The sequence below is a fragment of the Pseudophryne corroboree genome, chromosome 1 (assembly GCF_028390025.1).
Source record: "Pseudophryne corroboree isolate aPseCor3 chromosome 1, aPseCor3.hap2, whole genome shotgun sequence".
Classification (NCBI taxonomy): domain Eukaryota; kingdom Metazoa; phylum Chordata; class Amphibia; order Anura; family Myobatrachidae; genus Pseudophryne; species Pseudophryne corroboree.
This window is the reverse complement of record NC_086444.1, coordinates 1,200,793,271-1,200,805,783: the sequence shown is the minus strand read 5'-3', so window position 1 is coordinate 1,200,805,783 and position 12,513 is coordinate 1,200,793,271. Positions and strand designations below refer to the sequence as shown.

Sequence of the window (12,513 nt, the reverse complement as noted above, 5' to 3'; positions counted from 1 at the left end):
GGGAAGTCCAGAAACAGAGCATTTTGTACATAGTGGGGCGGGTCATGTTGGAGGGTATGAGTACCAGGGGGTATACACCTGCACCATCATATACACCTCTGTTCCTGCACATAATTGCATACAGGACCTGTGCAGCACATAGAAGTACAGGAGGATATATACACAGTGGGCACATGCCATGCACTATAACGTGGCTGGTTAGTGACCCCCCATGTCCCTGTCCCCCCCACAGCCAGTTGCAGCCACCCCCCTCCCCGTCAGTGCAGCTGGCTCTCTCTCTCTTTCCCCGGGCCCAGCCCCTGCCCCCTCCTCCTGTATACAGACACCAGGGGAGGGCTGCTCTCTCTATTATGCTGCTGCTGCTGCTGCTACGTGCAAAAAGAAAACACACACTGCTGCAAATGGTCATCAGTCTGTGGGGGCTGTCCTGGCAGGAAAGATCGGGAGCCTGGTGCATGTGTGCCCGCTGCTAACAGGGATTTACTCTGCAGAAATCGGGATCAGTGTCTGGAGACGGGTGAGTCAGTCTGTGCTGCACACTGCTCTATTCCAGCATGTAGTGTCCCTGCAGGAGCGGGGCTGCAGCCGCTGCAGCTTATTGTGGCCAGCCAGAGCCATGTGGAGAGCATGCATCCTCTGCTGCTACAGGGGAAGGTGTGCGGGGGTCTGTGTGCAGCACTTCAGGCAGGCCCACCAGCACTGTGCCGCTGTGGTGTACTGTGTGATCTGCTGTATACTGCTGCAGCTGTGTCACTGGGTAGCCTGATTCTGTCAGCTTTGTCCTACTGTACTGTGTGTGTGTGTGTGTGTGTGTGTGTATGTGTATGTATATGTATATATATATACCATCTGGTGCTGTCCAGTGCTCTCTCATTTTCTATTTCTGTATGTTCTCTCTTTATGGACATTGGCCGTTGCAGCACTGCATCATTTCCCACTGCCAGTCTCTGTGCTGCTGCATTACCCCTCATCGCTGGACATGCCCCAGGCCTCTTATTGCTCTGTGATTACACCCACCCCCTCCATGTATTGCTCTGTAATTACACCCCCCTCATGCATTTCTCTGTAATATTATATCACCCCCCCCCCCATGTATTGCTCTGTAATATTATATCACCCTCCCCTATGTATTGCTTTGTAATATTGTATCACCCCCCACCTCCATGTATTGCTCTGTAATAATATTATATTGCCCCCCTCCGTGTTGTTTATTAAGTTCTTATATAGTGCAGCAAATACCATTGCGCTTTACAATTGGGTATTGCTCTGTAATATCCCCCCCCTTCCATGTATTGCTCTGTAATATCCCCCCCTTCCATGTATTGCTCTGTAATATCCCCCCACTTCCATGCATTGCTCTGTAATATCCCCCACCTTCCATGCATTGCTCAGAGATAATCCCTCACCTTCCATGCATTGCTCTGTAATATCCCTCACCTTCCATGCATTGCTCTGTAATATCCCCCACCTTCCATGCATTGCTCTGTGATAATCCCTCACCTTCCATGCATTGCTCTGTAATATCCCTCACCTTCCATGCATTGCTCTGTAATATCCCCCACCTTCCATGCATTGCTCTGTAATATCCCCCACCTTCCATGCATTGCTCTGTAATATCCCCCACCTTCCATGCATTGCTCTGTAATATCCCCCACCTTCCATGCATTGCTCTGTAATATCCCCCACCTTCCATGCATTGCTCTGTAATATCCCTCACCTTCCATGCATTGCTCTGTAATATCCCTCACCTTCCATGCATTGCTCTGTAATATCCCCCACCTTCCATGCATTGCTCTGTAATATCCCCCACCTTCCATGCATTGCTCTGTAATATCCCCCACCTTCCATGCATTGCTCTGTAATAACCCCCACCTTCCATGCATTGCTCTGTAATAACCCCCACCTTCCATGCATTGCTCTGTAATATCCCCCCCTTCCATGCATTGCTCTGTAATATCCCCCACCTTCCATGCATTGCTCTGTAATATCCCCCACCTTCCATGTATTGCTCTGTAATATCCCCCACCTTCCATGCATTGCTCTGAGATAATCCCTGACCTTCCATGTATTGCTCTGTAATATCCCCCACCTTCCATGCATTGCTCTGAGATAATCCCTGACCTTCCATGCATTGCTCTGTAATATCCCCCACCTTCCATGCATTGCTCTGTAATATCCCCCACCTTCCATGCATTGCTCTGTAATATCCCCCACCTTCCATGCATTGCTCTGTAATAACCCCCACCTTCCATGCATTGCTCTGTAATATCCCCCCCCTTCCATGCATTGCACTGTAATATCCCCCCCTTCCATGCATTGCTCTGAGATAATCCCTGACCTTCCATGCATTGCTCTGTAATATCCCCCACCTTCCATGCATTGCTCTGTAATATCCCTCACCTTCCATGCATTGCTCTGTAATATCCCTCACCTTCCATGCATTGCTCTGTAATATCCCCCACCTTCCATGCATTGCTCTGTAATATCCCCCACCTTCCATGCATTGCTCTGTAATATCCCTCACCTTCCATGCATTGCTCTGTAATATCCCTCACCTTCCATGCATTGCTCTGTAATATCCCTCACCTTCCATGCATTGCTCTGTAATATCCCCCACCTTCCATGCATTGCTCTGTAATATCCCCACCTTCCATGCATTGCTCTGTAATATCCCCCCCTTCCATGCATTGCTCTGTAATATCCCCCCCCTTCCATGCATTGCTCTGTAATATCCCCCCCCTTCCATGCATTGCTCTGTAATATCCCCCCCCCTTCCATGTATTGCTCTGTAATATCCCCCACCTTCCATGCATTGCTCTGTAATATCCCCCACCTTCCATGCATTGCTCTGTAATATCCCCCACCTTCCATGCATTGCTCTGTAATATCCCCCCCTCCATGTATTGCTCTGCAATATCCCCCACCTTCCATGTATTGCTCTGCAATATCCCCCACCTTCCATGCATTGCTCTGTAATATCCCCCACCTTCCATGCATTGCTCTGTAATATCCCCCACCTTCCATGCATTGCTCTGTAATATCCCCCACCTTCCATGCATCGCTTTGTAATATCCCCCCTTCCATGCATCGCTCTGTAATATCCACCCTTCCATGCATTTGTAATTGCCGCCCCCCCATGCATTGCTTGTTTAATATCCCCACTCAGATGCATTGCTCTTTAACAAGACCCCCCCCCTTGCATTGCTCTGTTATTCCCCCCCCCCCCCACATGCAGTGCTCTGGCATAATAACCCCCTTTACATGCACTTCTATGGTATAACATCCTCCCCCCATGCATTGCTGTGGTCTATCTCCTGGCTCAGTCCCTGTGCTGTGCGGTGTGTGTGTGTGTGTGTGTGTGTGTGTGTGTGTGTGTGTGTGTGTGTGTCTGTTCATGTGAAGGTGAATGCAGGCTTACACTGCACAATTCATACAGCATCAGGGGCGGGTGGGGGGTGTGCTCTCTGCAGATGACCCGGATTGGCAGACTGTGCTTAGAATGAGGAGAATAGCTGCACTGTGTGTGTCAGGTGGACATGTCACTGCGCTCTGGTGCAGACAGCGTGGGGGTAGTATGGGTTCCCCCTGTATAGCAGTGGTTTGTGCTGCCTGTAGCACTGTCCTGACCCATGGTACAGGCAGAGGTGGTGTCTCAGGGCAGTGCAGAGCGAATGCTCAATCTGCATAGTACGTTTTCGCAATTTCTCTTTGTGCAATTGAAAAGCGCCCATCCTCTCAGCACATCGGTTTAGGGAAGTTGGCACAGGGAATGAGCAGAGCTCTGGCAGTGACTGACTACTATGCTTATTTCTAACTTTAAGATATACTGAATTGTGGAATAAAATGTCATTGTATTGATTAAGAATTTGGAAAAATGTTACGTGGATTTCTGGAGAAATTACTGAGCAAAACATCAGCATTTGTAATTCTGGAATGTCGGACTCTAGACCTGAGTAATATGTTGCTCTCCAGCGGCTGGGGAACTACAAGTTGTACGGTGTGCTGGCACTCAGTGTATGCTCCTCTGGGGATTTGCATTCATTTTGTTTTGAATTTTAATTACTGCTGTATTTCTGTGACCCCCAGTGTCGGTGTGCCGCTGTCCTGTGACCCCCAGTGTCGGTGTGCCGCTGTCCTGTGACCCCCAGTGTCGGTGTGCCGCTGTCCTGTGACCCCCAGTGTCGGTGTGCCGCTGTCCTGTGACCCCCAGTGTCGGTGTGCCGCTGTCCTGTGACCCCCAGTGTCGGTGTGCCGCTGTTCTGTGACCCCTAGTGTCGGTGTGCCACTATTCTGTGCCCCCCCCCCCCAGTGTCTGTGGAACCCACCAGTGTCGGTTTGCCATTGTTCTGTGACCCCCCCCCCCCCCCAGTGTCGGTGTGCCATTGTTCTGTGACGCCGCCCCCCTTCCCCCCCAGTGTCTGTGCGCCATTGTTCTGTGACTCCGCCCCCCCTCCCCCCCCAGTGTCTGTGCGCCATAGTTCTGTGACCCCCTCCCCCAGTGCCTGTGCGCCATAGTTCTGTGACCCCCCCCCCCCCCCCCAGTGTCTGCGTGCCATAGTTCTGTGACCCCCCCCGTTGTCGGTGTGCAGTTGTTCTGTGACCCCCCCCCCCCCCCCCGCCCGTTGTCGGTTTGCTGTTGTTCTGTGACCCCCCTCCCCTGTTGTCGGTGTGCCGCTTTTCTGTGACCCCCAGTGTCGGTGTGCCGCTGTTCTGTGACCCCCGGTGTCGGCAGGCTCAGACTGCAGCACAAAGGGCCCGCCGGGGAATGCAGTAATAGGGACCCATTAGGGGTGTGGCAAGTGGCCACAGAGCTTTGCCTAACCATTAGAGAGTGCATGGTCTGGGTCCCTTGATAAATATACAGTATATATAGAGAATACTGCTAGTGCATGCATGATAATAACAGCAGCAGTGCACTGTAGAGAATACACTACAGGCCTGTGCAGTATACGGCAACTAATGTACAATGTATAATTCAAGTGCACAGTCTGGAACTTGATCCCTAGAGGAGGAGATGGGCCTCCAGGCAGTGGGGCCCGCCGGGGGTTTCCCCTGTGGGCCAGTCCAACACTTGGTGTCGATGTGCCGTTCAGTGACTCCAAATATCGGGATCTGTAAGACATAAAATAGGCTTTTCCACAGCTAATGAGGGATTGTCTGTAAGAAAGTCCCTGGCAATCTCCCGTATATCTATAAATAATTTATAGGGAGACTTATAATACATTTTTTGTGTTTTCTTTCTGTCAGAGGAATACTGTATATGGAAGTAGATATGGCCTGTCAGTTTACGCTCGGTAACATTGTGCGCATCTTGCCAGCATCACCCGGAAATTACATTTTCTCACTACAGATTTTCTGATGCAATAGGGTTTCTGTTATCAGATGAAGTCATCCGGTTCCCTCTCTGGCCAGATGCTGTGTATGTGCCCTGCACCCTCCTCATACATCCTGCTCCCTGTAACGCTGCATTGCCGACATGCACTGCATTACCCTCCTTATACAGCCTGCTCCCTGTAACACTGCATTACCCTCCTTATACAGCCTGCTCCCTGTAACACTGCATTGCCGACATGCACTGCATTACCCTCCTTACACAGCCTGCTCCCTGTAACACTGCATTGCCGACATGCACTGCATTACCCGATTATCCGGTTCCCACTCTAGCCAGATGCTGTCTGTGTGTCCTGCACCCTCCTTACACAGCCTGCTCCCTGTAACGCTGCACTGCCGACATGCACTGCATTGCCCGATTATCCGGGTTCCCTCTCTGGCCAGATGCTGTCTGTGTGTCCTGCACCCTCCTTACACAGCCTGCTCCCTGTAACACTGCATTGCCGACATGCACTGCATTACCCTCCTTACACAGCCTGCTCCCTGTAACACTGCATTGCCGACATGCACTGCATTACCCTCCTTACACAGCCTGCTCCCTGTAACACTGCATTGCCGACATGCACTGCATTACCCGATTATCCGGTCCCCACTCTGGCCAGATGCTGTCTGTGTGTCCTGCACCCTCCTTATACATCCTGCTCCCTATAACGCTGCACTGCTGACATGCACTGCATTGCCCGATTATCCGGGTTCCCTCTCTGGCCAGATGCTGTCTGTGTGTCCTGCACCCTCCTCATACATCCTGCTCCCTGTAACGCTGCACTGCCGACATGCACTGCATTGCCCGATTATCCGCGTTCCCTCTCTGGCCAGATGCTGTCTGTGTGTCCTGCACCCTCCTTACACAGCCTGCTCCCTGTAACGCTGCACTGCCGACATGCACTGCATTGCCCGATTATCCGGGTTCCCTCTCTGGCCAGATGCTGTCTGTGAGTCCTGCACCCTCCTTACACAGCCTGCTCCCTGTAACACTGCATTGCCGACATGCACTGCATTACCCTCCTTACACAGCCTGCTCGCTGTAACACTGCATTGCCGACATGCACTGCATTACCCTCCTTACACAGCCTGCTCCCTGTAACACTGCATTGCCGACATGCACTGCATTACCCTCCTTACACAGCCTGCTCCCTGTAACACTGCATTGCCGACATGCACTGCATTACCCGATTATCCGGTTCCTTCTCTGGCCAGATGCTGTCTGTGTGTCCTGCACCCTCCTTATACATCCTGCTCCCTGTAACGCTGCACTGCCAACATGCACTGCATTACCCGATTATCCGGTTCCCTCTCTGGCCAGATGCAGTCTGTGTGTCCTGCACCCTCCTTACACAGCCTGCTCCCTGTAACGCTGCCCTGCCGACATTTACTGCATTACCCTCCTTACACAGCCTGCTCCCTGTAACGCTGCCCTGCCGACATGCACTGCATTGCCCGATTATCCGGTTCCCTCTCTGCCAGATGCTGTCTGTGTGTCCTGCACCCTCCTCATACATCCTGCTCCCTGTAACGCTGCACTGCCTTGACCGATTATCCGCGTTCCCTCTCTGGCCAGATGCTGTCTGTGTGTCCTGCACCCTCCTTACACAGCTTGCTCCCTGTAACACTGCATTGCCGACATGCACTGCATTACCCTCCTTACACAGCCTGCTCCCTGTAACACTGCATTGCCGACATGCACTGCATTACCCGATTATCCGGTTCCCTCTCTGGCCAGATGCTGTCTGTGTGTCCTGCACCCTCCTTACACAGCCTGCTCCCTGTAACGCTGCACTGCCGACATGCACTGCATTACCCGATTATCCGGTTCCCTCTCTGGCCAGATGCAGTCTGTGTGTCCTGCACCCTCCTTACACAGCCTGCTCCCTGTAACGCTGCCCTGCCGACATGCACTGCATTACCCTCCTTACACAGCCTGCTCCCTGTAACGCTGCCCTGCCGACATGCACTGCATTGCCCGATTATCCGGTTCCCTCTCTGCCAGATGCTGTCTGTGTGTCCTGCACCCTTCTTACACAGCCTGCTCCCTGTAACGCTGCCCTGCCGACATGCACTGCATTACCCTCCTTACACAGCCTGCTCCCTGTAACGCTGCCCTGCCAACATGTACTGCATTACCCGATTATCCGGATCCCTCTCTGGCCAGATGCTGTCTGTGTGTCCTGCACCCTCCTTACACAGCCTGCTCCCTGTAACGCTGCCCTGCCGACATGCACTGCATTGCCCGATTATCCGGTTCCCTCTCTGCCAGATGCTGTCTGTGTGTCCTGCACCCTTCTTACACAGCCTGCTCCCTGTAACGCTGCCCTGCCGACATGCACTGCATTACCCTCCTTACACAGCCTGCTCCCTGTAACGCTGCCCTGCCGACATGCACTGCATTGCCCGATTATCCGGTTCCCTCTCTGGCCAGATGCAGTCTGTGTGTCCTGCACCCTCCTTACACAGCCTGCTCCCTGTAACGCTGCCCTGCCGACATTTACTGCATTACCCTCCTTACACAGCCTGCTCCCTGTAACGCTGCCCTGCCGACATGCACTGCATTGCCCGATTATCCGGTTCCCTCTCTGCCAGATGCTGTCTGTGTGTCCTGCACCCTCCTCATACATCCTGCTCCCTGTAACGCTGCACTGCCTTGACCGATTATCCGCGTTCCCTCTCTGGCCAGATGCTGTCTGTGTGTCCTGCACCCTCCTTACACAGCCTGCTCCCTGTAACGCTGCACTGCCGACATGCACTGCATTACCCGATTATCCGGTTCCCTCTCTGGCCAGATGCTGTCTGTGTGTCCTGCACCCTCCTTACACAGCCTGCTCCCTGTAACGCTGCCCTGCCGACATGCACTGCATTACCCTCCTTACACAGCCTGCTCCCTGTAACGCTGCCCTGCCAACATGTACTGCATTACCCGATTATCCGGATCCCTCTCTGGCCAGATGCTGTCTGTGTGTCCTGCACCCTCCTTACACAGCCTGCTCCCTGTAACGCTGCCCTGCCGACATGCACTACATTGCCCGATTATCCAGTTCCCTCTCTGCCAGATGCTGTCTGTGTGTCCTGCACCCTCCTTACACAGCCTGCTCCCTGTAACGCTGCCCTGCCGACATGCACTGCATTGCCCGATTATCCAGTTCCCTCTCTGCCAGATGCTGTCTGTGTGTCCTGCACCCTCCTTACACAGCCTGCTCCCTGTAACGCTGCCCTGCCGACATGCACTGCATTGCCCGATTATCCAATTCCCTCTCTGCCAGATGCTGTCTGTGTGTCCTGCACCCTCCTTACACAGCCTGCTCCCTGTAACGCTGCCCTGCCGACATGCACTGCATTGCCCGATTATCCGGTTCCCTCTCTGCCAGATGCTATCTGTGTGTCCTGCACCCTCCTTACACAGCCTGCTCCCTGTAACACTGCACTGCCGACATGCACTGCATTACCCTCCTTACACAGCCTGCTCCCTGTAACACTGCATTGCTGACATGCACTGCATTGCCCGATTATCCGGTTCCCTCTCTGGCCAGATGCAGTCTGTGTGTCCTGCACCCTCCTTATACATCCTGCTACCTGTAACGCTGCACTGCCAACATGCACTGCATTACCCGATTATCCGGTTCCCTCTCTGGCCAGATGTAGTCTGTGTGTCCTGCTATGAGCCCTGGTAGGCAGCGATGCTGAGTCTTGTGGGGACAGGGGCATCCCTTGTTGTTAAAGTATTCAGTCATTAAATTCATAAGTAATTTACTTCAAGGTGCCTCGTTAGCTCACTGAGGGTGCCTCGTGCCCCGGAGAAGTCACTCCAAGGGTTAGGTGCCATTGTAGCCAGTGGCGAGGAGATGATGGTACAAGTGAGGGCAGGAAATGTACATGGAAGAGGGCCCTGCTCGTGAGAGCTTACAATCTAAGGAGGAGTGACAGACAGACAGGGGTGACACGCAAGGGAGAGACAGTGAGCAAGTTAAAGTTGCCAGAGGGCATGTTCAAGCCAATTAAGCAAATCCTTTGGGAAGGAATAAGACACTTTAAATTACAGGGCCACGTGGAACAGGGGCTATATCCTCCTACAATAGGGACAGGACAGGAGGAGCTCCTCTAGCGTAACCCGTCCCGTTTCCTGTGGGATCTTTCCCAGCTGATCTCACTCTCTCTGCGCAGAAGGAACCACTTAAAGCATTTTCCTTCCAAATACAAGCAGAGGTTTCCTCTGTCCGGGCCGCAGATCTTCTCTGAGAGTTGTGCGCGCGGAAAGTATTTGTGGCACGACGGCATGTGTTGGCTCCTCCCCGCTTCACCCCTGCGCCAAATTCTTTGTTCTGTATTTCAGGGCGATGTGACTGCAAAAGAGCCAGAATCTCGGTTCACTATGGTATGGAAAACCGTGAACATCTGTTACTGAGGGGTCCTTTTGCCCGGGATCCGGTCTGAAGATCGACACTGTCTATGTCAACCACTATAGGTCGACAGGGTTGGAAGGTTGACAGGGTTTCTAGGTCGACAGGTCAAAAGGTCGACATGAGAAACTGCTAATAATAAATAATGAGGTTTTCTCTGACGTCCTAGTGGATGCTGGGAACTCCGTAAGGACCATGGGGAATAGCGGCTCCGCAGGAGACTGGGCACATCTAAAGAAAGCTTTAGGACTATCTGGTGTGCACTGGCTCCTCCCCCCATGACCCTCCTCCAGTTAGATTTTTGTGCCCGACCGAGCAGGGTGCAATCTAGGAGCTCTCCTGAGCTTCTTAGAAAAAGTTAGTTTTAGGTTTTTTATTTTCAGTGAGACCTGCTGGCAACAGGCTCACTGCATCGAGGGACTAAGGGGAGAAGAAGCGAACCTGCCTGCTTGCAGCCAGCTTGGGCTTCTTAGGCTACTGGACACCATTAGCTCCAGAGGGACCGAACACAGGCCCAGCCTCGGAGTCCGGTCCCAGAGCCGCGCCGCCGGCCCCCTTACAGAGCCAGAAGCAAGAAGAGGTCCGGAAAATCGGCGGCAGAAGACATCAGTCTTCACCAAGGTAGCGCACAGCACTGCAGCTGTGCGCCATTGCTCCTCATGCACACCACACACTCCGGTCACTGAGGGTGCAGGGCGCTGGGGAGGGGGCGCCCTGAGCAGCAATATAAACACCTTGGCTGGCAAAAATAACCCCCAGGGCTATATGGATGTATATTAACCCCTGCCAGATTCCATAAAAATGCGGGAGAAAAGTCCGCGAAAAAGGGGCGGAGCCTATCTCCTCAGCACACTGGCGCCATTTTTCCCTCACAGCTCCGTTGGAGGGAAGCTCCCTGGCTCTCCCCTGCAGTTAATACACTACAGAAAGGGTTAAAAAGAGAGGGGGGGGCACAATTTAGGCGCAGTATACAACATATAGGCAGCTATAAGGGAAAACACTTTTTTATAGGTGCTATCCCTGTGATATATAGCGCCCTGGTGTGTGCTGGCATACTCTCCCTCTGTCTCCCCAAAGGGCTTTGTGGGGTCCTGTCCTCTATCAGAGCATTCCCTGTGTGTGTGCTGTGTCGGTACGGCTGTGTCGACAGGTATGTGGAGGATAATGAGGTGGAGGCGGAGCGAATGCCTGTAAATATGTTGTCACCCCCTGCGGGGTCGACACCGGTGTGGTTGAACTTATGGAAGGATTACGTGAAAGTGTCAACTCCTTACATAAAAGGCCGACGACACGGAACAGCTGGCTACTCAGCTTGTGCCTGTTCCAGCGTCTCAAATGTCATGGGGGGCTCTAAAATCGCCCGCTACCTCAGATAACAGACACAGATGTCGACACGGACACTGACTCCAGTGTCGACATCGATGAGACTGGTGTACCCTCCAAATAGGTCCACCCTTTACAGGATTGAGACAATGAAAAATGTATTACACATTTATGATTATACCCCAGGTACCACATAAAAGGGTATTGTGTTTGGTGAGAGAAAACTATTAGTAGTTTTTCCTGCATCTGAGAAATTAAATGAGGTGTGTGAGGAAGAGTGGTCTTCCCCCGGTAAGAAATTGATAATTTCTACAACGGTTATTGGCAGCGTACCCTTTCCCGCCAGAGGATAGGTCACGCGGGGAAACACCCCATAGGGTAGATACAGCGCTTACACGCTTATCAGAAAAGGTGGCACTACCGTCTTCGGGTACGGCCGCCCTGAAGGAACCTGCTGATAGAAAGCAGGAGGTTACCCTATAAGATATGGTCACACACTAGGGCATTATATTGCGACCAGCCGTTGCTTCGGCATGGATGGGCAGTGCTCCCGCTGCGTGGTCAGATTCCCTGTCGGAAAATAACTATGGATAGGGACAATATTTTGCTGAAAATAGAGCATATAAAAGACGTGGTCTTATACATGCGTGATGCACAGAGGGATATTTGCCGGCTGGCATCAAAAATAAGCGCTAGGTCCATTGCCGCCAGACGGGAGTTATGGACTTGGCAATGGTCAGGCGATGCCGACTCGAATCGGCACATGGAAGTTGCCCTATAAGGGGGTAAAACTGTTTGGGGATAGTTTTTCAGACCTCGTTTCCACAGCTACTGCTGGGAAATTAATTTTTTTGCCACAGGCTACCCCACAACAAAAGAAAGCACCGTATCATCAAGTACAGTCCTTTCGGCCCCAGAAAAACAAGTGGGCTAGAGGCTCATCCTTTCTGCCGAGAAGCAAAGGTAGAGGAAAAAAGCTGCAACACACAGCTAGTTCCCAAGAGCAGAAGTCCTCCCTGCGTCCGGTAGGGCCACAGCATGGTGCTGGGGCTGCTCAGGCGGACCCAGGTACGGTGGGGGCCCGTCTCAGATATTTCAGCGGACAGTGGGCTCTCTCACATAGATCCCTGGGTCCTTCAAGTAGTATCTCAGGGGTACAGGCTGGAGTTCGAGACGTTCTTCCCCCCGCCGTTTCCTAAAATCTGCCTTACCGGCACCTCCCTCTGCCAGGGAGACGGTGTTGGTGGATATTCAACACTATAATCACACCAAGTGATTGTCAAGGTGCCCCTCCTTCAGCAAGGAAGGGGTTACTATTCCACAGTGGTTGTGGTACCGCAACGGTTCGGTGAGACCCATCTTGAAATTAAAATACTTGAACTTTTATATCAGAAGATTCAAGTTCAAGATG

At 52.5% G+C, this 12,513-nt stretch overlaps 1 protein-coding gene across 1 annotated transcript in view; it reads left to right on the top strand.

Annotated features, from left to right (window-relative positions):
• Positions 1-302: 302 nt before the first annotated feature.
• Positions 303-12,513, top strand: part of RNF24 (ring finger protein 24) — a 95,072-nt gene continuing 82,861 nt past the window's right edge. The window contains exon 1 of the mRNA XM_063925321.1: positions 303-517. The gene's annotated coding sequence lies outside the window, so the exon portion shown is untranslated. The remainder of the gene's footprint in view (positions 518-12,513) is intronic.